General features: G+C 37.1%; 1 long non-coding RNA gene across 1 annotated transcript; it reads left to right on the top strand.

The window, feature by feature from the left end:
- The first annotated feature begins 347 nt into the window (after positions 1–347).
- LOC147579795 (uncharacterized) lies at positions 348–26111 on the top strand. The gene is made up of 3 exons (XR_015251820.1): positions 348–495; positions 25690–25775; positions 25879–26111. It is a non-coding gene; the product is annotated as an uncharacterized LOC147579795 (long non-coding RNA).
- Positions 26112–26146: the final 35 nt, after the last annotated feature.

Here is a 26146-nt window from a genome sequence, read left to right as displayed (position 1 = left end):
TTAAGGTTCTTATCACCTAAGGGAAGTGGGGAGGAGGTGTGTTGGAAGGGAGGGAGGTGAGTTAAAGTAAAGAAATAGGAGGGACAGTTTTGGGGGTAAATGTGGTGGCTGGATCCTCATATTTCCAATGTTCTCCCATTCTTACCTGAACTGGGGCCAGAGGGGCATAAGGGTATGTCTGTAATTGTTGCTATCCTGGAAATCTCAGGTAGATAAAAGAGCCAGAATCAATATTTCAAAATATTTAGGACAGAGAAGATAAATATGAGGTGAAACCAAGCCACAGTCATGGGACTATCTGAATTTGGATTATGCACCCCCTACTTCTCAGCTAGCAAACTGCATGCCCTTCTTGTTCATCTTGCAATAATGTGATCAGGAATTTTATGTGAGTAAGTAGTTGAACTCACATCACTCTTTGGAAGAGTTTTTCCTGTACTTACTAAACTCCTGCTATATGCTGGGCACAATTCTACATGCTAGAGATACTCACTGGTAAGTAGACATAGACCATTCCTTTTACTGCTTAAAGTTTAGTAGAAAGGGCAAGTGCCACTCTCCTCTTGATTTTTTTTTTTCTCTATATCTCAAATCAAGGAGAAGGAAAACATTTACCCATAATCAAAATTTATTTTATGTATGTTACTGTAATCAACCAGGCATAAAACTCTAGCATTTAGATGGGGTGATCCAACAGTAATAATAATTACAACAAAATGCATATGGAACTTTGGGATTTATAATACACTTTCACCTATATGATCTTTTTTAACCCCAGTGAGCTTCTGCTTTCTCATCTGGAAAATAAGGCATAACAATAGCTATCTTACATGGATAGATAGAGATAGCCAGTCAGCCTAGGGTTATGCCTGCCAGTTGTGAAGGTCTGCATTTTATAGATGCTAAACCTGAACTTTAGAGAGGATATGTGAATTGCCCGTAGTTGAATATAAAGCCAAAGGGGGGAAACGGGACTTAAAATATAGTCTTTGGACTCTGAAGTCTATGGTTTTTCCATACACCAGTTGTTTCTCAATTGACCCATCAATCAAGAGGGAGAGAGGAGTATATCCTCTCAGAACTTCTCCAGACTTAGTGTTCCAGGAAAGTTGGTTACATTGTACTCTTTTAGGCAGTCCATATAATAATAGTACAACCAAACAGGAAAGAGAGAGGAGGAACAGAGAACATTACTTTAAGATAATAGTAAAATTCAGCCACAAGCTAGCTGACCACCCAGAAATAATCAATTTTGTGCATATCCTTCTAGTCATTATTTTTGAAAGTATTTTATTTCCAGGCTGTTCTTCTTTCCTTATGCTCTAGTTCATAGGGAGCTGATTACTTTTGTTCCATAGAATATTAGAGAAGGAGTGGACCTTTCAGGCTATCTAGTCAAACTCTTTTAGTATTCAGATGAGGAAGTCACAGCTAGAAATGTGTATATAGGCTAAGGCAAAGTCCTAAGGGGGAAAACAATTAGTAACTTAATGAATTATTTTCTGCAAGTAATTGCTTACAAAAATAAACATTCTATGGCTTGACCATAGTATAATAATTGAAATTTTGTCTGAGTTTAAATTTAGACAACGTTTTGACATGTCACATCATTGGTTTAGACCCAACAGAGCCTTTGCAGGGCCTGATATAGGATAGGCTCTCAAAAATATTTGCTATGGGGGCGCCTGGGTGGCTCAGTCGGTTGAGCGACCGACTTCGGCTCAGGTCATGATCTCACGGTTTGTGAGTTAGAGCCCCGTGTTGGGCTCTGTGCTGACAGCTCAGAGTCTGGAGCCTGCTTCGGATTCTGTGTCTCCCTCTCTCTCTGTCCCTCCCCCACTCATGGTCTGTCTCTCTCTGTCTCAGACTAAATAAACATTAAAAAAGATTTTTTTTTAAAGTGGCTCAAGGACACTCAGTTATTATGGGGAAGATCCAAGTTTTGAACTTGGTCTTGTTCCAGAGCCTATGCTCTTAGGAACTTTGCTGTACTGTCTTCTAAAAGCTTTGCTGTGGAAGGAAATATGGAGATCATGTAGTGTAATACTTTACTTACTTGCTTTACCGAGGAGAAATCAAAGTCCTAGAGAAGTTTTGGTGACTTGCCCAGGGTCACAATTATTTTGTGACAGAGCTGGAACCATGACAGTTTCTGCCCTTGTGTGCAAGACTGAATTAATTGGAGACAGGTTGTGGTGACATTAGCCTGCAGGTACCAGGCACTTTTCTTATCGCTACCATTCATCAACCAGTTTTGAAAAGCTGGAGAAATGGGGTGGCCCACGTAAGCTTTTAAGCTTTTTTTTTTTTTCCTTATGTGAGGCACTTAAGTAATTCTGTGAATAGAGACATCATTCTTGCTTGCTCTGGATAAGTGACAGTTTCTTTTGGGGAATACATAGCATTAGTCCATTGGCTACTCAAGATTCTCTGTATGAGGAAAGACAACCCAAAAGAAAAACTGAGTGGTGACTCTGTGCCAGGGGAATTAAAAGATGCTGGAGATTGAACAGGTGATCTTTCTCTCTCCTCCCAGGCAGTGTCCTCCTGAAAGAAATCTGTCCGCAATTGTCCCAGGAATGAGTTTCTACTACCTTCCTCTTCGTGGCTGACAAAATAATAAGAAAGATGAGAAGGGCATATGTGGTTTCATTTCCTCCTTCTAACTAGAAAAACTCCTCCAGTAAATGTCTTGAGGCTAACTGGGATATGCACATCAAAGAGAATTTGGCTAACCTGAAATGTCATATTTCATGGGGAGTTCAACAGGGCAATTTATCAAAATTGACCCTCTCAGAGAAGGACCAGCCATCCTTAGTAGACCCGAGGTTGCAAAATGCCACCACATTTGGCCATAAAATTTATCATGTCAGGAGATCTATAGTCAACACTATGTGCTGTGAAATATGACAGTGCTGCTGGGGTATTTATCTTTGTTGCGCCTGACAGATTAGGCTCGCATTTCCACTTCGTCCACTTTTTACCCCAGTGCCATCGATAATGACCTATCAGGACAATCTGCTTGGAAAGAAGACTTGCAGCTCCAATAAGCTAGGATGGGGTGGAGTGAAAGCCCATCCCCAGGCACATATTTTGGGTGTGCTCTTGTATAAAGCTGAGAAATTATTCAGCGACTTTCTTCTTTTCCAGATGATATTTTAAGAAAAGTAACACTTTAGATGGGAATTTAGGCTCTTGACAAATTGACACCATCGGAGACACATACATTTAACTTTTTTTTTTTTTTTCCATTTTCTCATTTCACAGAAAAGAAACAAAGGGACGGGCATGGTGGAATATCTTCATTTCTGAGTCGCTCCTTGGGCAGGATTGTAAGGGGGGTAACACAGTTGTTAACCTGTCTGCCCCCCAGCTCTGTGTTCTCACTGGTGTACTACTGCTTTTTTACCTAATGTTCTCAGAATCTCTGCATTATCTGCTTTTTCCTAACTTCTGCTCAGTGCACATTCATGTACACCATTACATGGTAAGAGGTGCATATGGTTTCCTATCTTATGACTATTTTTTATTATAATAAATATAAAGTTACTGAATTAGAAGAATTTTGGCATTTCAGTTCTTAGCTTCTCCCTGGTAGTGACAGTGGTCGGATAGCGGGAATATCAGTTTACCCTCAAGCATAGTGGATTGCACATTAGAAATAGTTTAGGGGAAGACTCAGAATTGAGTTTATGAATTTGGGGTTTGAGTCCAAACGCCATGGCTTGTGCTGATTAACTTAGGGCAAGTCCTGGAAGCTCTGTGTCTCAGATCTGTGAAACATTTGATAAAATACAAGTGGCTCTTTTCAGGATTGGTGTACAGATGAAATAGAATTTTATACATACCTGTATATGTGGACATATATATATATGGTTTAATAAATTGAAAAGCATAGTAAAAATGATTTTTCCTTTTTTTTTGTAGAGGAAACAGAAAGAGAACTGGATTTGAAGTCAGAATTTGTGTATGAAAATTGTAGTTTTCCCATGACTAGTTCTGTGATTTCAGACAAATCATTTACTTGTTCTGAGTCTCAATTTTTTATCTGTTAAAATAATGAGAATAACTTTTATAAAGTTCTAATAGGATATATGTGACATCCTTTAGAAATTCTGAACGTAATACTTATTATAGAAAGTATATTCATCTTATTATAGAAAGTATTTTCGTACCATAAAGGAACTTCCATTTGACCTCAAGTTATTTAATTCTAAGAGGTATAGCAGGCAATCACCAAAGGGAATCTGGTCAACTGGGTAATTTGGATTTTATAGAAGGTTAAGATAGAAAGCATTCCTAGGAAAAACATAGCTATCCCTAATACTAAGACTGAACAGAAATTTGTCCCCAGGGTCCTCAAAAAGAGGATACGGTGACCAATGTCCTAACAATCATTATAATAAACACAAGGACAAGAAGTATCAGGCTGTAAATAAATGTTTATTTTACAATTTTCCCAGTGTTGGGATGCTATAAAATAGACAAAGGACAAATACAGCTCTAACAGAATAGTTTATTACCACAAAACCGTTGGGGCAAAAATCCTCCTGATCCCCAGAGAATCATTGCCCTGGCACAGTCACGGTTACTCAAAGAGAACTCAAATCAGTTGCAATGATTCCTAATGACTTTCTTGCAAAGTTCTTCTGGCTGCTATTCAACCCCCTATGCCACAATTTCTGAATGGGCAATAGAACTCGCATTTCCTGCTGACCTGTTTGACCTGCTGATTACTGCTTCCATGCCTGAAGAAGGAATTCATGTACACAGTGGAAATCCTGATAGTAATCTCTTTTCCAGGGAGCCTACATTAAGTAATCTGAGTGCTTGTTTAAAATGCAAATTCCTGCTGAATCAAAATCTTACAGTAAGGGATCTAAGAAACTACCAAGAGTGATTTTGTATGTGAATTAAAGACTAAGACCAGGACTGGAGATTGGATAAAAGGTTGTAGCTCACTATCAGGTCCTGATGGACTCCACACGGGTAAATAAAGCCCCCTGTCCGTGTCTGTGTATGTAAGGCTGTTTCTACAAAACACTAGAAATGGGGTTGGAATTGCCTAGAATTTAGGGAGACTCCTAACACATGATTTTTTGGCCACAAGAAGCAAGTTAACTGTCTGGGAATAGCGCACAGCACCATTTTTGGATAACTTGCAGTCTGGCCCTAAAGCTCAGCTAGTTGCCTTGTGACCCACAGAAAAGCTTCTTTCCAGACACCACCCACATCTCCCCTCTGAATTCTTGGTCTAAATTTACGAGCCCAGTAAACTTGAAGTAGATGTGTTGCTGGTACCTCTGACTCAACATGCTTCCAACTAACACTGTGACTTTCACCTGCTTCTTTTCCTGTATTCTACCATCATAAGTAGAATGTCCATCTTCCTGTGCATCCATGCAAGAAAACCCAGAGCCAAATCAGCTTTTATTCCCCACCCCACCCCCATTCCCACACCTGTTCAGTGATTGATTCTTCATCCAAACTACGTCAATTCCAACTTTCTAGTCCCTCCCACAGTGCCTTAATCTTAGACCCTCAGCATCTTGTAACTGGTCATTTGCTACTACTTCCTAATGTATATTAGAACATCAGAATCAATTTCACTGGACGTTCCTGAAACATCTACTTAATTCATCACTGGGCTGGGTGTTTCCACATATTTATGTCACTTCATTCTCGTAAAATTCTGTTTTTATTGTTCCCATTTGCACCTGGAGAAATTGAAAATTGGCAGAGTTGTGTGACTTAAGTAAGATCCCATAATTGTTGTCTGGCAAAGCCAGGATTTGAGCCTGTCTTCCAACAACTGGTCCAGCTGTCTCAAATTTCCCACCTGTAATCACCCCTTCTTCACCCTGCTGCCATGGCCATCTTCCTCTGACAGACTGAGTCACAGCATTGAAAACATCCATAGTTCCCTGTTGTCTATAGCAGTGTTTCTAAATTTTTGATTATGTGCCCTTACCAATAAAAACTTTTGACTACACGTCCCATGCATATAGGTTTATGTATTTATTTATGAAATACTTGCATTTACCAAGTATATTAGTATATATTACTATACATATATACAGAAATATGTATTTTAAAGGAAAGAGAATAAATACAAATAAAGTTATAATATATTTTTTCATGCCCCTATGGATTATTTTTCACTTTCTCAGGGGGTTTAACTGCACTTTGGACACCACTGATTTCAAGTTCAAGGGCTTCTATGATCTGGTTGCCACCCAACTTTTTGGGCTTATCTTTTAGAACTTTCCTTCCATCCCTCTCTATCCAAGACTAACTACGTTACTCACAGTTTCTTGTAAATACTATGCGCTTTCTTGTCGCTATTTCTTTGCTCCAATTGTGCCATCAGCTGGAAGTGAGCATTGTCCTTTCTTTGCCAGAAGAAAACTAACAACAGGTATCAGCTACTGTTTGAAAGTTCATCGTTATGCCACTTCGCTTTTACAAAAGACCTACATTAGTGCTTGTTTTCACCAACTGAAAGAAACCCGAAGAAGATTTTTGCTTTTATGAAAAAAGGCAAAGAGTGAAAATAGCATTCAGCATTTGTTCTGCAGTGAGCTGTGATAGAGGCAGCGCGCCCCTCCAGCAGGCAGAGGGGCCCCCGCCCAGCTCCTTCCAGGGAACTACATCAGCATCTCAGCATCAAGCCGCCATCACTTTGAACTGTGTCTGTGAGCATCTGTGCTTTATCTCGACTTATTTTGTGTATCTGGTAACGAGATGTGTCCTAAGGTATCAGAAAAGCCTAAGAGAGATTATTTTTTTGGTCTGAGAATGCTCAAAAATTGTTCCATATAAGTTAATGGTAATTGCACACCCTATCAGTTTCAGTTTTACTCTATCTTCTGAAGCCAGAAGGAATCTCTCTAACATGGAATCTAAGTCCCATCCACTGCTCCATACCCTTCAGAGGCTCCCCATTGCTCTCAGGGTAAATTCTCAACACCTTCATTTGGCTTACCACCATGATCTGGTCCCCACTTATCTATCTTCATGCCCCCTTCACACTCTAGTTAGACTGAATGTCTTTTAGTTTCCCAAATGTATCATGCCTCCTGCCTCCCTCTTCATTTCCTCCTTCAAATGTGGTTGTTGTGCAGGTAAATGAGGAGGGAGAGCCCTGATCTGCAGCATTTGACAATTTCCAGGGTGCAAATTCTTTACTACGGCAGATTTCAAGCTACCAATGTGTTCCTTGAACAGGGAATGGAAGAGATGTATGCACGCAATGTACATAATTGGTCCTCGCAAGTGGGTGCCTGCCTGCTCCAGCATATCACTGGGCTAAATCTTCTAAATTCTTCGGATTCGGGCTTAGCTGCCCCTTTCCTTGGGAAGGCTTTCTTGATCATGCCCTATGCTTCTACTGCAGCCTGACCTTAGCCTGTTCTCACACTTACCACATAATATTGCAATTTCCTTCACATTTCTCTCACTCTGCTGCTAGAATGTGAGCTCCGATGTGTAGGGATTGTGTCCTGTTCACCATCATCTCTCCAGAACTACCACACTTGACATATGTACTAATTGATTTGTATGTATTATTCATTTAGTTTTCCTCTAAACCCAATGGTAGAACATTTGACCATTATCACCATTTTACAGATGAGAAAGATTGAGACTTAGAGCGTCTAAGTATCTGGCTCAAAGGCACACAGCAAGTGGAGGATAACAGACACACACATACATGCACAAACACAGCACACACACACACATACCCACACTCTACCTCAAACACTTATCCACTGTCTTGTTCTGACTTAATTTTGTTTCAGTTTGAAAAGAGCTAGTATGTTTACATAGTCAGTTTCTGTGAAGAAGATTCAAGATCTAAGTCACTTTAATTCAGGGCTCCTACAGAGGAATAGACTCTCAAACACTGTCACTGACATTATAAATTAGTACAAAGTTAATGGTAAGTAGTTGGCATTATGGTCCTTTAAAATATTATTTGTTTTTAATCAGTGATTCCATTTCTCATAAAATAATCAGAAATATAGACAACACTTTGTGGCCAAAATATTACTCCTAAAGGTTTTAAAAATAACCTTTTTGATTTAGAAGAGTTTTAGATTTATGGAAAAATTGCAAAAGTAATGCAGTTTCCATATATACTACATCCAGTTTCCCCATCATGAACATCTTACGTTACTATGATACATTTGTCATAATGAATGAACCAATATTGATACACTATTATTAATTAAAATGCATACTTTATTCAGAATAATTTCCTGATTTTGGTTTTATTAAATAACCTGTTTCTATTCCAGGGTCTTATCCAGGATATTGTATTACATTTTATTGTCATGTCTTTTTAGGTTCTTCTAAGCTGTGGGTTTCTCAGACTTACTTTGTTTTTGATGACCTTGAGAGTTTTGAGGAGTACTGGGCACGTGTTTTGTAGGATGCCCCCATATTAGAAACTGTCTCATGTTTTTCTAATGATTAGTCTGGGGTTATGGGTTTGGGGAGGAAAACCACACAGGTGAAGTCCATTCTCATCACATGCTATCAAGGGTACATACTATCAACATGACTTATCACTGTTGCTGTTATCTTGACTACCTGGCAGAGGTTGTGTTTGTCAGGTTTCGCCACTGTGAAGTTACTTTTACCCTCTTCCCATTCTGTACTCTTTGAAAGAAAGCCACTACAAGCAGCTTACAATTAAGGAGCAGGAAATTATGTACCAACTTTAAGAGCAGAGTATTTACATAATTTGGAATTTTTCTCCATGGGAAGATTGCCTTTTTTCCTCCATTAACTTATTCATTTAATCATTTATTTATGTATATAGTATGAATTAATAGATATTTATTTTGTACTTTTGGCTATAGTCTAATTCTTCATTATTTTCTTGCTCAAATTATTCCATCTTTTGAAGATTTTTTAGTTGGTTCCTGTGTCCCTTTGACATAACCCATCATTGTGGTTTTTTTGAGCACCTCCTTAGTTTCTACCACTACTGAAGTCTTCATACTCTCCTTGTATATTTTTTTGCTCTCTGTCCTAAGGTCAACAATTCTTCCAAGGAGGCTTTGTTCTTTTTATTGAAGAGTAATATTAGAAAACAAGACCTGGGCTTGTTCCTTCTGGGCTCCTTCAGCTGACAAAGTGAAAAAATATATGTGTGTACACTAACCCATGTATATATACAGACCTATAACCATTTCTAAATGTAACCATCTGTATTTTTATTAAGCTAAACATGGGTTTATCCCAACTCTAATCCTTGACTACATGGATCACTTTAGCCTCCACCATTGCTTCTCTGTAACCTCCCACTAGAATAGGGAGAACTCAGTTCTTACCATCCACCATCCATTTACTTAATTCTTCAAATCCAGTTATACTTGTAGTTTCAGAATTGTCAATTATACCATCATGGAAACAATTTTATCAACAAGAATGCACAACTTATGTATAGTTCCTTTTGCCTTTAGTCTTAGGGAATCCACACATTCCAAAGTTATTTAGGTTAGAATGGTTTCCCCATCCCTGTCAATGAAGTTGTTTCATACATTTGTAGCACAGTCAGATCATTTTGCTACAGTCTATATCCCATCATTCGATCCCTGAACTCCTAGATCAGTATTAAAAAAATTATTTCAATTATTCCATATCTTAAGGTTTACGCTTTTTGCTATAAAATCCTATGGGTTTGACAAATGCATAGTATCTATTAACAATTACAGTATCAGAATAGTTTTATTGCTTTAGAAATTTCCTTGTGCTTCACCTATTGAACCTTTTCCCATTCCCAAAGCAACTGTTTATCATCTGTATAGTTTTGCTTCTTGCAGAGTGTCATATAGCTGGAAACACACAGTATGTCACCATTTAAGACTGACTTCTTTCACTTAGCAATGTGTATTTGAGATTTATCCATGTCTTTTCAGTGGCTTGATAGCTCGTTCCTTTTATTGCTGAACAGTATTACACTATATGGAGATACCACAATTTATCTATTCATCTATTAAAGGACACCTTCTTGCTTCCAGGTTTTGGTGATTATGAATTCCCAATGATTTTTTTAAAAAAATAGTTGAATCATTGGAAATAACAAAAATATTCAACAAATATTGAACTAATCTTTGGGTACACAATTGCACATCCACATAATGTATTAGAAGAGTTTTTAATGACACTGGAAAATGTAAGTAAATGTAAGACACAAAAATTATATATTTAATGTCATCTCAATGTTATGGAACATGCATAAATATCTATATCTGGAAGGAAGTACAACACGATGTTCATGAAAGTTTTCTCTGGGGATTGGAATAATAAGTGATAGTTAATCTTTAAATATTTTTCCATATTTTTCACAAAGGTTATTTCTTTTATAACTAGGAAAAAATAAACCAAAATCATTTCTAAATCACAATTCATGCTCTAGATTTTGTAGAGAATGGTGTTTGCATATGTTTAGAAGGATTTCTGGAATTTTCCTCTTCTTCCTTCATTTCTTGGAGGTTACTTTTTTGGAGTAGTTCTTCTTTGCTGTAGATTCAATCTCATTCTTCTGACTCTCAGAACCTTTGAGGGTTTTTATGTGACTTGGTTTCCTTTACTTCCTCCTCTCCATCTCTCATTAAAGTCATGGCAAATATCACCAACCAGATCTTCTTATTTTCCCATTAGCAGGAGGACACTTGGGCCAGGTGGCAAGCAGAATTTTCTAGGATACCTTGCATCCCATATTTGACATTATTGACATACCCTTGGCACTGGGTGTCATAAACCTTCAACCTATTACATTTTAAGGTATTTTTGATTATTATTTTTATAGTGAGGGGTGGAGGACACAATGGCAACTAACACGCATGAAAAGAAAAAGGGGAAAAAAACTAAATTAAAGTGAATGCATGTAAACCTAGCATACTACTTCTGAAAGTTTAATTGCTGCTGTTACCTCAGGCAGCTATATTTCTCCACAAAAGCAGAACTAATGAGGAAAGTTCATTGTGGTTTTGAAGGTAGATGATTAGAAGAATAACAGAAAGTACAGTCCCTCAATTCTTATGTTTTTAAAGGAGCTCTTAAATTTCTGTTTCTGTTTTAAATAAGTTGATATAGCATATATTTCTGTGACCATTGGCAAAATGATTTAGACAAACCTTATTTCTTTTGGAATATTATAAATTCATTATGTTTTCACCAAATGTTGAAACCTTAATTTTAAGATTTCTTCTCTCTCAGCGCTAGGGACACTGGGAAAAAAGATGTTTGTATTAATTTCAACTCACACCCTTAACCACATTGGAAGTTCTGCAATTCATGAAAATGGATACATCCAGCTGGCTGTCAACACCTGAGCTATGCTTTCTGCAGATTTATTTTGAAAGAAACACCTTTGAAATGGGGAGAGAACTACATGCCAATAGGGTATAAAATGGTTCTTGCCAATGTCTGACTCAGCAATGGTATCCACAAAGCCCAATTCTTCTGGAAAAGAGATGATTCCAAGCCAATGGAGGCTGGTTAACATTTTCTGAGCTTCTACTTTTTTTTTACAGAAAATATATTATTTGTTGGATTTTGGAAGATGGATAATCCTTAGTCAGTCTATCCATTGAATGAGTTCATGGTCTAGCAAGAGAAGTAGGAACACAAATAATTCTCTACAAAATTGTGCAGTAAGTGATATTATAGGGATAGGAAGCATGGCGCTGTAAAGTGCCATTTTTGAGGAAGTGAAGGCACTGTGGAGAATCTTACAGAGCCATTCCCAACTACCTGCCCATAGTAATTCTTTAATTTTATGTCATTTTTGTTGGTTCAGATAATCTTGGAATAATATGGGTGATTTGAGGACTGTTAAGCATTTGGATAACTTGATTGCTAAATACTGTGAAGTCTATGATACTGCTTTTTTTAAAAAGGAGATCTAATCTTCATAGTCTGGAGCACAGACCTGACCTAAATTGGCTAGTGGGGAAGGGAGGGAGCCACCTTAAGTGATAAGTCTGGCTCATGCTTCTTGGACAAGCTCCCCCACCCCAGGCATGATCCTTACCTTATTGTACCTTTAGCTTGCACTTAGAAGTCCCAAAGAGCTTAGGAGTCCAGAAGCAATGTATAATGGAAAAACACTGGCTCTACATTACCATACCTATTCAGAAACCTGAGACTGTAATCAGAATGAAAGGCTGGTACATGGTAGTCTTTAGACCTCTTATGTTGGACACAGAAGTCCAGGACTTCAGTCAGTAAGTGGAAATGAATCAGCAATATCAATAGGTAGATGTTTTTGTAACAGAGATGTTCAATAGGCATCAATGCACTCCGAGTTTATTGTTGGGGGGTCAAATTACCTTCCTATGATTTTTGTATGTCTCTTTCCTACTAATATACATTAGCAAATGTTATGAATTGCTATAAGCAAAAGAACCTATCATCATGTCAACTGTGCTTTGAAAGGCAGTCCTTATCTTATAAACGTTCTGCTTTCTAAGAGTTAAAGTGAGGGCCATTGTCTGGACTTAATGATGACTTTCCTCACAGTAACAATACTGGAATTTTAAAAGCAGAAAGTGGAGAACCTTATTTATTGGATTGATTTAGGCATCAGCCTGTGCTGCCCTTAAGTTTTTATTATGCAAATTTTAAACATAATACAAAAGTATAAAGAATAGTATTAAAAACACTATTCAGGTTTTAGTAAATCATAACATTTTGCTATTTTTGCTTTTGAATTTAAAAAATTTATTAAATATCACAAGCTAATTATGAAGAGAATTTTCTTGACAAAAAGCAGCAAATAAAATAAAATAAAATAAAATAAAATAAAATAAAATAAAATAAAAATAAAAACCAAACAAAACAACCAGGCTCCATTACTGCTCATGCCATATTTAAAAGCAACTATTTTTTTGCTAAAGTCCTCCAAACTTTGAACTTGGGTTTAAATGAGTTTTCAGGATTTGGCTCTTACCTATCTCTCTTGTTTCATCACTTGTCACTTCTGCTCTTTACCAACCCCAAATCTACTACACTCCAGCCATACTGAATTTCTGCCAGTTTCTGGAAGAAGGCATACTCTTTCTTTCTCACTTCCTCACTCCAGCAATGCTGTTCTTTCTGCCTAGAATGCCATCCCCTCTGCCTCTTCTCCGGAGTTATTCTTAACCAAATCTCAGTCTCTGTGTCCTCTGGAAAATTTCATCTGACATCCAAGTCAGGTGACTTCTTAGGGGTTCTTCCTGTAGTGGAGTCTTTTTTCTCTTTTGAATATCAAATACTGGTTAAAATAGTGAAGATAATAAACATGGCAGATAACAATTAGTAAAGAAACAAAAATATATCTTGAGGTTTATAAACATTTTTGAAAATTTGTTTAAATAGGTTTAATGTTAAAGAATATAGATCCATTGAAAGTTACATATAATATCCAATTATTTTATAATGTTTATGTAGTGTTTCTGTGTACTACCTTACATTAGTCTTTCACATACTTATCATATATATGTATATATACATGCATACATATATGCACATGTGTGTATGTATATGTGTGTGTGTGTGTGTGTGTATGTATGCATATTTTTTCACAGAGATTAAAAAACAAAACAAAACAAAAAAATTGAAGACTTAGAAATATGTGGCCTGTCCTTCATCTCTCTCCTATCTGTTGGAATCATGGTTTCAGGCTTCCTATCTCTAGAATATCATTTAATGCCTAACTTTACAGAGAGTAAAGTTTGTTTGAGTATATGTTATACATCCAAATAGAGTGAAGTTTTTGAGTATGTACTATCTGGAACATTTACTAATATACCATGCAATACCTAGTATAACATCATCGTATAACAGTTTTTCAATTAATTATTGATTTAAAATGGAATTTTTAAAAATGAAGAGAATCATAACTAAAAATTTTAAAAAGCACTTGAAAATAAATGTGTATGCATCTTGAAAAGCTTAAAAAGAGACTTTCCATAATCAACCTCAGAAACAAGTTTCTTCTATACTTATAAATTTGTTCATTATATTTCCTAATATTTATTGAGACTCCTGTGGTTTTGGTCTTGAATTTACAATGATGAACTAAACAAATGTGGAACTTTTAATCTAGTTCAGACTTAGACATTAAAAAAAATAAATCAATTATTTAGGCAAAGAAGAAGAACAAATGATAAATGAAGGGGTGCTTCTTTAAATTGGGGTCTGTCTGAGAATGGTCTGTCTGAGGAGGATATATTTCACTTGGGAATTGAAGTCTGAATAAAAGAGAGGTATATTCAGAGAAGGAGGTTTTGTGTATGTTTGTTTGTTATTGTTTTTTTTAACACAAAGGGTAGGGAAAGGGGGCTCAAACTGATGTTAAACAAATACAGATCATACAGAGTTTTAGACCAAAGATGGTAGAAAAGAAGACCCAAAACAAATTCTGAGTTTCTGTGATTTAAGTCTATTTTTCTTTGTGTGTGTGTGTTTGTGTGTCTGTGTATGTGTCCCTATTATGTAGGGTTTTCAGTTTGAAAACAACTTCAGTCACATATTTATGTTTAAACAAGTGATTTATATGATGACTACTCTTGTTTCCAAGATGTACTGTGTGATCAGATATGGAGGGTTTAAATGCTGAGGGAACAATCTAATTCCCAATCATTTGGGAGGTGACATCACAGTTTCCAAAGATGCTCCTAACTTTTTCCTTTTTTAGGTTACATGTGGATTTTACCCCATCCAATTGTATATTATTTGTAACTTTCATGATGAAGACCTCAAGCACTCTTGGTGGTTTGTGGACGTTTTAATAATGATTTTTTTATAGAATGTGTTTTGACTTCTGCTGGTACTTGTTTAATTAAACAAGTCATGAAACTGACTCAGTCATGTTCATGACTCAGTCATGAAACTGAGATGGCCCTAATGCTATGGTACCTATATAAGCAAAGCAAACTCTAAGCCTAAACACAAATTTACCAAATCAAAACCTAAAAACAACCAGTCACAAACAGCCAACTAGGCTTTAAGCCAATCAATAATTTCCTTACTTTGCTTCTACCCTTTTTCTATAAAAGTTTGCCCCAGCTCCTGTGTGTGGAGTGCTTCTAACCACTTCCTGTTTGGTGCTGTCTAATTTGAGTCAACTTTTGCTCAAATAAACTCTTAAAATTTCAATATGCTTGTTTATCTTTTAACATATGTAGTGAAAACAGAATGCATATATCAAGCACTGGTAAGGGCTTTTAAGGTCTTGTCTACCAAGCACCAAATCCCATTCAAGAATCCCAGTTCTCTATACTTTTATGCCTCTACTATTAGAAGCTTATTACCTCCCAAGTTAGTCTGTTTTATCAACTCTAGTTTGAAGGCCTTTTCTTATGTTTGTGTAAAATCTCATTTCTTGTAAACTTTACTCATTTTGCTCTTGGGGAAACACAAAACAAGTCTACTTTTTTTTTTTTTTTTTTAACTTAATGGAATTTCAAACGTATATCCAATTTCTACATTATTCCTTTCTTAGCTACACATAATCACATTCCCTTTGTTTCTTTCTCATGTACTGGTCTATCTATCACTGAGAGATTATCTTCTATACCCTAGACACTGTACACTTGACCTCATAGAATTACCCTTTTCAGTTACTCTGTATCTTCGATTTATCTTTCACATCTCTTAAGTGCTTGTTAATTTCCTTCTCAAAGAAAATTTAAATATTTGTGACCCATAGAGAGTTTTGGCTGCTTCAGGAATTTTGTGTTTTACCAGAAATAAGTTCTTCCTTGATTTTTTCCCTTTTCTTTAATGTTGTGATTTTCTAATGTGTTCACAGTTTCTATCAACTTGATATTCCTGGCAGAGATGGTTTGTCAAAGGATATGTCTAAAGAAGTAAAGATAGTATTTCCCAGAAAAATGTATTTCACCTGTCTTCTAGTGAATGAAATTCTGTTAGACAGAGAGGCTTTTCTGTAGAATGGTTTTAAAGGAAATGGTTTTAATAGGCCTATTGTCAGTGAGTATAAATACTTCATCCAGAAGACAACTATATATTGTGAGTGGATTAAATTATTGATTTCTAAACTGAGGTTGGCAGGTGCCTTGAGAGTTCTTTGTAGTTACCCACACAGCTAACATGGGGTGTGTGTGTACAAGGGGTGGTACCCAGCTCAAACAGGGAACTAGGGATGCTCCACTTTTATCTGGGTGTGTGTGTGTGTGTGTGTGTGTGTGTGTGTGTGTGTGTGCCTGTGTTTTAAATTGAGCTTTCTCATAAGACTTACTTGAAGCTAAGTCTTTAGTTGGCTAAAACTTATTTTGAAAGCCACTGGAATCTTCCGAATATTTTGGATACTATCTGAGGATTGTTCCTTATAAACAGTGGAATATTCCCATTAAGCTTCTTGGTAAAGCTAGAATCTTTTGTGGCATTGGGATTTTATTTATAACAATTGACAAAGATGCCACCCACAAGGGCTAATGACAGTAAATGAAGAAGTAAGGATTAGGAATAGGTAAACTCAGGAACTGCTAGGACCCTGCTGTCATGCAAATGTCCTTGATAATGCAGAAAGGGGAATGAAATTACAGTTCATATGGCTGTCTAGAAACAGAATTGTTCCTATGGAGAATGCTTTCTACAGGTTCCCTAGGGCTGTGCAGCTCTTTAAATCAGCAAGCCCCTTTTATTTTCAATCACAAAGTGGAAAAAAGCACCTTCTTTTCTCTTTTTCTCTTTCAAGAAATCCAAACTATAAGTATTGTTGAGTCACCTTACCTCTCTTTGAAGAGGGAAATGCCATCTCTTTGTTGGGTGAATGTAGAAGATTTGTGAAGAAAAAAAGAGTAGGGAAACGGATCATAACAGCATTGGATTTAATATTTTCTTCTTTTTACAATGTTCTGCCTTGCTTGACATGTTTACTTTACAAACACTTATTTTCCTGGCTCAGAGTTGCTCTCTGAACACCACGGTGCATAATTAATGTCAAGGTGGAAGGGCATTATGCTGCAAATTCTGCTCCCTCTGCTCTGAATAGCATTTTTAAAGCCAATTTAGGTCACACATGGTTCAGTCTCTTAGAAATTTTTCTTAATTGTTCAGCTAAAGAGAATGCCTCAGGGCATTTGTTAACAGACATTCCAATGGGCTGTCTATCCTGGGGTATGTGAGTGTGCCCAGAACAGAATACAGTATCTCACAGGGTGCTGTGTGTGTGAGGGAGGATGACCTGTGCAGGAGAGAGGGTATTCCAAGAAGGTTCTTTTTTTAAAACCTCAGAAATACAACACAATGTAGCTAAAAAGTATGTGACAATTGTCCCCTGTTTTCAAGAAGAAAGCTGTTCTTATTTTTCTCACCCCAGTAAGCTTCTGAGGTTCACATGGCAAGGAACATGTCAGGCTAGGAACCAGATACAAAATACATTTTTAAATGGACCATTGCTTTTATGTTCAGTTGTCATTTGCTACTTTCTCCGAGTCCTCTGCTGACTGGGGCAAGGCTGATAAATCTTGCAGTAGCAGTCAATGGAGTCATCATGATGGAAAGTTCTCAATCTTTTTTTGGGCATCTGTAGACACTAAGGCTTGAGACAGAAGATGGGCTGTCTTAGGAGTGACGGTCAATACTACTAGTGGGGAAAGGAAGAAAATGGGGGTTCCTTTAGATGAGTCATCTGCACAGAGGACTACCCCAACTTAGAGTAGAATAACACTAAGTGGCCCCTCCTCCTTCCTTCCATTTCTTCTTTCCCAGTGAGATTCTGCTGGAACCCCAGAGTTGATATGGAAGGAGATTACATTATGACACTTTGGCATAAGGATTCTTTTGAGATGAAGACAATTGAGAATCAACAGGTACAAAAAGACACCTTCTTGGAGTTTCTTTGAAGCAGCAACTTCTGGGAAATAAGACTACCATAAATTCCTTTTTCAGGAGAGATCTTCCTCAGGGAAAAAAAAAAAAAGAAAAGAAAGAAAACCTACCCAAATTCCCTTCCCTAGGGGAGTTTTATGGCCCTGAAGGAGACAGAAAGTCCACTCATATTTGTATAGACAAACATCACAAATGTTTTTATTTCTTGATTTTTCTTCTAAAAACCCATTTATCTTTCCTGAAGAAAATTATTTGTTTTTTTCAAAAAAGTCTTTTCTATCCCACTTCCTTTATTTAAATTAGGTATATAACCCTCTAACTTCAACCATTTAAGGAGCCAGCTACTTCTTTCATTGGCTCTCATGTGCATACAAAAACCCCTTTCTCTAGTTAATTTCTTTATTTTTCAGTTTAATCTGCACATCCTGTCACCAAAATAAGAGGGTAAAAGAAAAATTTTTCCACCTTTCCACCAGCTTCCCAAGTTCATTACGTCATCACATAATGCAGACCACATTTTCACACATTTCCTTTGCATTATATATAGACACAGTGAATACTTGTGTAGATTTGCCATATGTCTTAAGCAGGTCATTAAGACACAAAGTCTACAAAGAGAATTCTCCTGCAAGGGATTTAGCGAGAGAATGCTGCAGGCCAAACCTGAAAAGAGTGAGAACACAGGAGGGGTAGGGAGGGAAGCTCTGCAAAGATGTGGATTCCACTGAAGTCCAACCTTAGCCTGATCCCACAGGGAGCTATGGACCATGGTGCACATGATTGTCCCAGCTTGAAGCAGGGGAGCTAGTGGTTTATATCCCATAACAGTCAGTCATTGGCGATGGGCTACCCTGGAAGGAAGGTCTAACCTTGCAAGGATTCTAGGGGAATGGCTCCAGTCAGGCTCCTGCAAGCAACTCTCACGAGAAGAATACATCTGTGAGCTGCTAGGAACCAAACTCAGAACAGTTAGGAGATAAATGGAGTCTTGCCAGAGCACCAACAGCATCTGCTACATCATGCAAAATATCCATCTTGTATAGTAATTTGTTTGTGAGAAAGATATCCCAGGACTTATTATAGTTAAGCTAAATCTTTGTTAGAAGAGGATTATTGGAGATAATGGGCAGAGGTCAACAGACATTTGCTGTAAAGTGTCAGATAACAAATACTTCAGACTTTGTAGGCCAGACGGTCTTTCATTGAAACCACTCAACTCTGCTATTGTAGCATAAAAACAGACATAGACAATATATAAACAAATGGGGAAGGCTGCATTCCAATAAAACTTAATTTATGTTATTAGATCAGCAGGTGTGTGTGCAGATTTGCTCATAGTTTGCTGACTCCTGAGAGAGGGGAATAAAACAGAGATGAATACTCAGCGTTTCCAATTCATCTACTCTTAGTAGAATTAATTTTCATTTCAAATAAAAACCTCACAACTAACATATTTTCCAATTTTGGTTAAGAGTATAGCATTTGCAATTACAAAGACCGGGATTCCACTTTACCACTTTCCGGGCTACCCAGTGCACAGGGTATTGCTGAAGAATAAATAAGAAAATGTAGCTAATGCACTCATAATATGGTGGTTGGTTCTTATTAAGTGCTTAATTAATGATACCCTGTTGTCATTGTTATTCTTTCCTATGGAATATGGTTTTATAGTTACTTTCCTGAAATTATCACTATTTTTAGTCAGGGTCTGATTTACTTCTAAGACATTATGAGAATGAAAATAAAGTTTTGCAGTATCGATAAACGTCGCTGCACAAGGGAAGGTCTATATTCTCACATCAAGTTGACCCAAGACCAAGATACCTACTTCTGATTTCCCAGTCTTTTCCTCTCTCTCTTGCTCAGCAGAGATAGATGGGGTAGAGGTTTACAAAATAGATCCTCATCTAGAGATGGAATTGATGTTGTGGAGGAATTAAACTGGATGGTAGTCTGGTAGAAAATCTGACATATAAATGGATCCTATTTGCTGTAACAAAGATTTACCAGCTGAGGAAAATGGGATGACCTGAGATAGACCTTAACTTGGCCACTCCCATGATCACCACCTGCCTCAATTGCTCACTGAATGCCTGAATGAATTTCTAACTCTATTGGGTGTAAGTCAAAACAACCTTCACTTGTTTCATTTAGCTTCCATTATAGGATGGAGGCAAGCCTTGGATTGGGGGCTTGATTTAAACCAGAGCTGTCTTTCTCTGTTTCTCAGGCAGGAAAAAAAAATATGAGCAAAAATTACTCTTGTCTCTAAGGAGCCTGTGGACTTGGCCCCTATTTTGGAGAAGAAGCTGGAAGGCCCAGCACTGCTGATACAGATTCATTGAGGAAGTGTACTCCTCAGAGGCAAGCCATTCGTCATTACTCACTCGCTGGGCTTTTGCTTCCCAGACGACTACATAATGTCCAACTTGGACATACAACTCTGCATCAGCCCAAGGGAAACAAATGGCACCCCTTTGGTAGATTAAATGGATTGGGCCATCCAAGGGAATCTGTTTTGTGGAATCATTTGGCTTACTGCACAGCCTCATGTTACAGATAAATGAAATTCTTTAGCAAAGAAGCCAAACCTGCTTTTTAGTTATTTTTCCAGAAGTAGAGTTATTTGTTGCCAGAAAATGTTCAGCTTCATGATAGTGGGGGACACTGCAATGTGAGAGCACTGGACTGGGGGTATCCTTTGCATTGCAAATCAAGTCCCAATTTCTCATCAGCTGTAAATACCTCAGTCTCATTTCACTTACTTCCTCATCCATATGTTCCAAGCACATTGGCTTTCTCTCTCTCTCAAACCTGTCAAGTGTATGCCATTCCAAGGACCTTGCACTCTCAGTGGCTCTGTCTTGAATATCCTTTATCCAGGTCTTCATAAAACTGGTTTTGGTGATCTTTGATTTGGTTCAAATGTCACTTTCTTGGGGAATTCTTTGCTGACAACTCCCTTTGAAGAGGCATCCACATCACACTCAGATACATTATCCCAAATTGTTATCTTTATAGCACTTTTCATTATCTCGGACTCTCTTATTTGTTTATCTTTTTTATTGTTTGATTGTCTCTTATAAAATACACGTTTCATGAGAATGATGTCCTTTTCAATCTGTCTTCAGTTTTTAAACAATGCCTGGCACAAGGTGATGCTTAATTAGTATTTTATGAAAGAATGAATTAAAGAATGAATCAGATGGGGCGCCTGGGTGGCTCAGTTGGTTAAGCGTCCGACTTCAGCTCAGGTCACGATCTCGCGGTCCGTGAGTTCGAGCCCCGCGTCAGGCTCTGGGCTGATGGCTCAGAGCCTGGAGCCTGCTTCTGATTCTGTGTCTCCCTCTCTCTCTGCCCCTCCCCCATTCATGCTCTATCTCTGTCTCAAAAATAAATAAACGTTAAAAAAAATTAAAAAAAAAAAAGAATGAATCAGATAATCTGGATCATGTTCAAAACTAGTCCTGTACAAATTGGAAATCTTCATATTCTTTCTGGGTTTCAGTTTTCTTAAAATGAAAGGACTAGATAATCTTAAAGAATTTATATACTTATATTTGGTGACTCTATGGAGATTTTTTATTTTAACTGCCTTTAGGTTTACTAGCTATACAAAAATATATATATCAAGCTATCAGAATCAGGAGTTACTACTTTGCATCTTTCTCTGTGGCTATGTCCTCACAAGGCCAAAATAACCAAATGATTCCATCAGATCTGTTATGTGACATGACAAAAAGTTTATTTTCAGGTTATATGAGCACAATTCAAGTTAATAGTTAAAGAAGAGATTAAACTAGAATAGTTGACCCTTAAAATCCTGAGATATGAGATATAAGTATTACTTTTCCCAATTGTCAGCAGATTATTTTACATTGAGAAGTGATCCATAGCGATGATAGTAAAATAAGGGATGCTCACTAGAGTTATGCCAATAACCCTTAAGATATCATCAGTATTGACTTCAATTTTGTTTTGTCTTGAAGATAATAGAAAATCTCTCATAACACACATCCCCCCATTGCATTGGCCTGGTCATTTATCTTGAAGATGACACTTTTATTAGCAGGATGTTGAATTCCTCTTCCTAGAAGACTGCAGTTGTCTTACAAAACTGCTCATTTTTTCCCCTCCAAGTTTATTGAGAAATAATTGACATACAACACTATATAAGCTTAAGGCATACAGCATGATGGCTTGATGTATACATATTGTGAAATTTACATAAATTGTGAAATCCAGCTAACATCCATCTTATATATATACAATAAAAAAGAAGAGAAAGAAAAAAAAGAATAAGAAATTTCTCCCTGTGATGAGAACTCTTAGTATTTAGTCTCTTACTTTTCCTATATATCATACAGCAGTGTTAGCTATAGTCAACATGTTGTACCTTAAATCCTTGGTATTTATGTATCTTTTTTTTTTTTTTAATTTTTTTTAACGTTTATTTATTTTTGAGACAGAGAGAGACAGAGCATGAACAGGGGAGGGGCAGAGAGAGAGAGGGAGACACAGAATCAGAAGCAGGCTCCAGGCTCTGAGCCATCAGCCCAGAGCCCGACGCGGGGCTCGAACTCACGGACCGTGAGATCGTGACCTGAGCTGAAGTCGGACGCTCAACCGACTGAGCCACCCAGGCGCCCCGGTATTTATGTATCTTAAAGCTGGAAATTTGTACCTTTTGAACACCTTCCTCCAATTTCCCTGGCATGACCCTTTGCATCCAGTATCTGTATGTCTGATCTCTTTTTCTTTGGACTGGTTTTAATTAGTTTGTTTTTTAGATTCTACACAGTAGTAAGATCATACAGTATTTGTCTTTCTCTTTATGACTTATTTCATTTAGCATAATACCTTCAAGGTCTATCCATTTTGTTGCAAATGGTAGGGTTTCCTTGTATTTTTTTATGGCTGAATAATATTCCATTGTGTATCCATTCATCCATTGTCCATCAACGGACACTTAAGTTGTTTCCATGTCTTAGCTGTTGTAAATAATGCTGCTGTGAACATAGGGGTGCATATATCTTTTTGAGTTAGTGTTTTCATTGACTTTGCATATATTCTCAGAAATGGAATTGCTGGATGATACGATAGTTAAGTTTTAATTTTTTGAGGATCTTCCATACTGTTTTCCATAGTGGTGTACCAATTTATAATCCCACCAACAGTGCACAAAGGTCCTCTTTTCTCTACATCTATGCCAGCTTTTTGTTATCTCTTGTCTTTTTAATGATGACCATTCTAACAGGCAGGAGGTGATATTTCATTGTGGTTTTAATTTACATTTTCCTAATGATTAGTGATATTGAGCATCCTTTCATGTACCTGTTGTCCTTTTGTATATGTCTTTTGGATAAATATTGATTCAAGTCCTTAGCCCATTTTTAATTACATTATTATTTTTTCTATTGAGCTGTATGAATTCTTTTTATATTTTGGATGTTAATCTCATCAGATACATGTTGTGTAAATATTGCCTTGTTCCTGATATTAGAAGAAAAGCTTTCAAACTTTCACCACTGAGCATGATGTTAGTTAGCTGTCATATATGGCCTTTATTATGTTGAGATATATTCCTTTTATGCCTAATTTGTTAAGAAGTTTTATCATGAATGGATGTTGAATTTTGTCAAATGTTTTTTCTACACCAACTGAGATGTTCATATGTTTTTTTTTATTCTATTAATGTGATGTATCACATTGATTGATTCACAAATGTTGAACCATCTTTGCATCTCAAGGATAAGTCCCATTTGGTTGTGGTGAATGATCCATTTAATGTGCTACTGAAATCCATTTGCTGGTATTTTATTGAGAATTTTTGCATCTATATTCCTCAGGGATATGGCCTGTAGTTTTCTTTTCTAGTAGTATCCTTTTCTGTTTTGGGTATCAGGATAATGCTCGTTTTTGATTGGGGAGTGTTTTTCCCTTTTCAGTTTTTTTGAAGAGTCTTGAGAAGAATTAGCATTAATTCTGCTTTAAATGCTTGTTAAAATTACCAGTGAAGCCATCTGGTCCCGGGCTTTTTTCTCCATTGGGAGATTTTTGATTACTGATTAAATCTCTTTACTAGTTATTGGTCTGCTCAGGTTTTCTATTTCTTACTGGTTAAGCTCTGGTAAATTGTACATTTCTAAGAATTTTTCCATTTCTTCTAGCTTATCCAGTTTGTTCGTGCATAATTGTTTATAGCCTCTTATAATCTTTTGGATTTCTATGGTATCAGTTGTTTCTCCTTTTTCATTATAATTTTTTTGACTTGGGTCCCTTCTCTTTTTTCCTTGGTTAGTTTAACTAAGGGCTTGTCAAGTTTGTTTATCTGTTCAAAGAACCAACTCTTAGTTTAGTTAATCTTTTTTCTTTTAAGTTTATTTATTTATTTTGAGAGAAAGAGAGAGAGAGAGAGAGAGAAGCAGGGGAAGGGAAGGGAAAGAGGGAGAGACAGAATCCCAAGCAGGCTTCGCACTGTCAGTGAGGAGGCCAATGCAGGGCTCAACTCATGAACTGTGAGATCATGACCTGAGCTGAAATTAAGAGTCAGACACTTTGGTTAATGTTTTTTGTTATTTTTCTGTTCTCTGTTTTTATTTATTTCTGTTCTAATCTATGTTATTTCCTTTCTTCTGCTAACTTTGGGCTCCTTCCCAAGGTGCCCAACTTTTCCTACTTCCTTAAGGTGTAGAGTTAGGTTGTTTATTTGGGGTATTGCTTGTTTCTTAATGTAGGCATTTATTGCTCTAAACTTCCCTCTTAGAACTGCTTTTGTTACATTTTACATGTTCTGGTATGTTGTGTTTCCATTTTCATTTGTCTCAAGAAACTTTATTTTCCCTTCAAGCTTTTCTTTGATCCATTGGTTGTTTAGGAAGGTGTTGTTTAATTTCCATGTATTTGTGAGTTCTCCAGTTTTCCTCTTGTTATTGATGTCTAGTTTTATGCCGCAAGGTCAGAAAAGATGCTTGGTATGATTTCAGCCTTCTTGAATTTGCTAAGATTTGTTTTGTGGCCTAACATATGGTCTATCCTGAAAATGTTCCATGCACACTTAAGAAAAATGTGTATTCTGCTGTTTTTTGGATAGAATGTTCTGTATATGTCTGTTAGGTCCATTTGGTCTATAGTGTCACTCACCAATTGCTCATTTTTGTGCTGAGATCACATGCCATGTGTTAGTGGTTGATATTATTCAGTTGACTCTATACATTCACACTTCATTCCATGCACATAGCCATGCGTATAATTTTAGAAACGAAAGAAAGAGTTTTTATCTATATATTTCATTTTTTTTCACAGACATTTATCAAGTATCTACTATGCCTAACTCTTTGGGGAATGTAGACAAAAAAGTAGACAGCATGGACCCTGCCCTGATTTATATTCCATATTATATATTGTAAACATTAAACACCTACTGTTTACCAGGATCAGCAGAACACTTTCCCTTTAATTATGTCATTTATTTGGGGTACCTGGGTGGCTCAGTTGGTTAAGCCTCTGACTTCAGCTCAGGTCATGGTCTCGCAGTTCACGAGTTCAAGCCCCATGTCGGGCTCTGTGCTGACAGCTCAGAGCCTGGAGCCTGCTTTGGATTCTGTGTCTCCCTCTCTCTCTGCCCTTCCCCCACTCGTACTCTGTCTCTCTGTCTCTCTCTCTCAAAAATAAATAAAACATTAAAAAAAATATGTCACTTAATCTTCAAAGCCATCATGCTTTATAGATATCATTATCCAAATCTGGCAGATGGGAAAACTGAAGGTGAGAAGTCCTTACAAGATTAAATTTTCGCAAAACTAGTACTTAAAATTAGTTTTCTGATTTCAGGTTCAGTGCCCACTGCAGAAGGACAAATGATACATAGCATGAATTAAATGACCACAGAACATGGCAAGCTACTCTAAATACAACAGGTGAGGCAAACATGTACGTCTATATTTCTACTTTAAGGAGGTGAGTGTATTAGTCATGGTTCTCCAGAGAAACAGAATCAATTGTTTGTTTGTTTATTATAAGGAATTGGCTCACACAATTATGGAATCTGCCGAATCCCAAGACCTGCAGTCTTCAAGCTGGTGACCTAAAGGGGCCAAAGTGTGAGTTCTAGTTTAAATGCTGGCAGCCTTGAGACCCAGAAAAAGCTGATGTTTCAGTTCAAGTCTGGAGGCAGGAAAAAAAACCTGTCTGAGCTCAAGGTAAGAGAAATTCCCTCTTAATCACGGGAGGGTCAGCCTTTTTGTTCCAATCAGGCCCTCATTGACTAGATGAGGGCCACTCACATTAG

This window comes from Puma concolor, chromosome B3 (assembly GCF_028749965.1).
Source record: "Puma concolor isolate L17-30 chromosome B3, mPumCon1.1.hap2, whole genome shotgun sequence".
In the NCBI taxonomy this organism is placed as follows: Eukaryota; Metazoa; Chordata; class Mammalia; order Carnivora; family Felidae; genus Puma; species Puma concolor.
The sequence above is the reverse complement of the archived record's forward strand: the minus strand, read 5'-3'. Positions and strand labels throughout refer to the sequence as shown.